The following is a 2,386-nucleotide window of genomic DNA, read 5'->3' as shown; positions in this document are numbered from 1 at the left end:
TTTTTTTTGAGATGCAATCTTGTTCTGTCACCCACGCTGGAATTGCAGTGGTGCGATCTTGGCTCACTGCAACCTCTGCCTCCCAGGTTCAAACAATTTTTGTGCCTCAGCCTCTCGAGTAGCTGGGATTACAGGCATGTGACACCACGACTGGTTAGCTTTTGTAATTTTAGTAGAGACAGGGTTTCACTATGTTGGCCAGGCTGGTCTCAAACTCCTGACCTCAAGTGATCCACCCACCTCAGCCTCTCAAAGTGCTGGGATTACAGGCGTGAGCCACCATGCCTGGCCAATTCAGGATACGCTTTTATTAAAAATGTCTCAAAGGTGATCATTAAAACCGAAGCACGAAATTAAAAGATCCGTATAGAACTCACACTCACCTTGACACACATTCCTAGACCCCCAGGGGTCTGGAAATTTGAAAAACACTTCCATAGACAATGGAAGGCTTAAGTGTAGGGGGCAGGGAAGGCATGGGGACTGGATTAGCTGTCCAATGTTTCCAGGACACTGAGTCAGTTGTATAAAAAATGATGCTGACAGCAGTCTGGAGGGGCCTGGAGTGTGGTTCCTGGACATTTTCCATGTTCAAGGCCAGCAGCTCCCTGCTGCAGAGACTGAACAGAGAGTGGGACCCTGCTCTCCTGGAACCTGGATCCTGTTTGGAGACCTAAGACATGAGCCTCACCAAATAAGAGGCTGAATACATCATTTTAAAAGCCCACTAGAAAGTATTCTATTGAGGGCAGATGGTAGCTGAGTTGTCTAGACTGCTACCCATGAGAAAGAAAGCCTTTAAGGAGCGGGAAGATGTATTAGTCCGTTTTCACACTGCTGATAAAGACAAACCCGAGACTGGGCAATTTACAAAAGAAAGAGATTTAATGGACTTACCTTTCTACGTGGCTGGGGAAGCCTGACAATCATGGCGGAAGGCAAGCAGGAGCAAGTCACATCTTACGTGGATGGCGGCAGGTAAAGAGAGGAGAGTTGTGCAGGGAAACTCCCTTTTATAAACCTACCAGATGTCATGAGACTTATTCACTATCACAAGAATAGCATAGGAAAGACCTGCCTCCATATTCAATTACCTCCCACCGGGCCCCTCCCACAACACACGGGAATTCAAGATGAGATTTGGGTGGGGACCCAGTCAAACCATATCAGAAGACTTCAAGACTTTAAAGATTGAAGGATGGAGGCAAGAGGAGCAACAGAGGATGTGTGGAAACAAAGGAATGAGTCCTGCTCCGAGAGGTACCCAGCTGCCAGTAGTGGGAGCAGAGGCACCACTAGGGCTGGCGTGGGCACCTCCAGCTCACAGACCCAAGGCCTGAGCAGGACTGTGGCCTGGCCTGACCTGACCTCCTTCACCATCAGGGACCAAGAGATGATGGCAGCCTGAATTCCGCAAGACCAGTTCTGCAGATTTTAGTAGATTTTCCACATTTAGGTCATTCCTACACAACCTTCACCATTTTTGCCAGATCCTTGCATCTCTTGTACTATTATTTATGTCCTATTTTTCTTTAAGTTGATTCACTTTTGAAATGTAAATAAGTCTATTTTAAAAGGAAACTTGGCATGACCATGGTTGGAAAACTGGTGTCACTTGTCATAAAAGTAATTGCTGGCCAGGTGTAGGGGCTTATGCCTGTAATATCAGCAACTCAAGAGGCTGAGGTGGGCAGATCGCTTGAGGCCAGGAGTTTGAGGCCAGCCTGGGCAACATAGTGAGACCCTTATCTCTACAAAAAATTAAAAATTAGTCAGGCATGGTGGTGCATGCCTATAGTCCCAACTACTCAGGAGGCTGAGGTGGGAGGATTGCTTGAGCCTAGGAGTTCAAGACTGCAGTGAGCTATGATCATGCCACTGCACTCCAGCCTGGGTGACAGGATAAGGCCTTGTCTCTAAGAAGAAAAAAAGAAAGTAATTGCTACTTTGGTGGGGAAGAGCATAATCAAGCTGTCATTATAAAATGAAGTGAGGTGAGAGCACCCAAGCAGGAAGACCTGACAAGGTCATCGATGGCTCCTGCCTCTTGCCACTCTCAAGGGGAATCTTTGACAAGGAGAAATCCAGGTGCCTGCTGTCAATTGTTGATCTGTCACCAATGAGAACTCATTAATCTAGAAATAGGCCAGGTGTGGCTTATTTCTGAGATCAATGTGAGACTCACCATTATTTTACATCACAATAGCAAACAAAACTGCCAGCTCTGTGAGATGCTGATATGGTTTGGATGTGCAGCCCCTCCAAATCTCATGGGCTTTCCTCTCTCTTTGAGTGTAAGTCATATCAATTAGTACGATGAGATATCACTTTCAGTTCATCAAAAGAGAGATGATTCAATTCAAAATGGATCCAAGACTTAAATGTA

The sequence above is a fragment of the Colobus angolensis genome, unplaced genomic scaffold, assembly GCF_000951035.1.
Source record: "Colobus angolensis palliatus isolate OR3802 unplaced genomic scaffold, Cang.pa_1.0 Scaffold251, whole genome shotgun sequence".
In the NCBI taxonomy this organism is placed as follows: Eukaryota; Metazoa; Chordata; class Mammalia; order Primates; family Cercopithecidae; genus Colobus; species Colobus angolensis.
The sequence above is the reverse complement of the archived record's forward strand: the minus strand, read 5'-3'. Positions refer to the sequence as shown.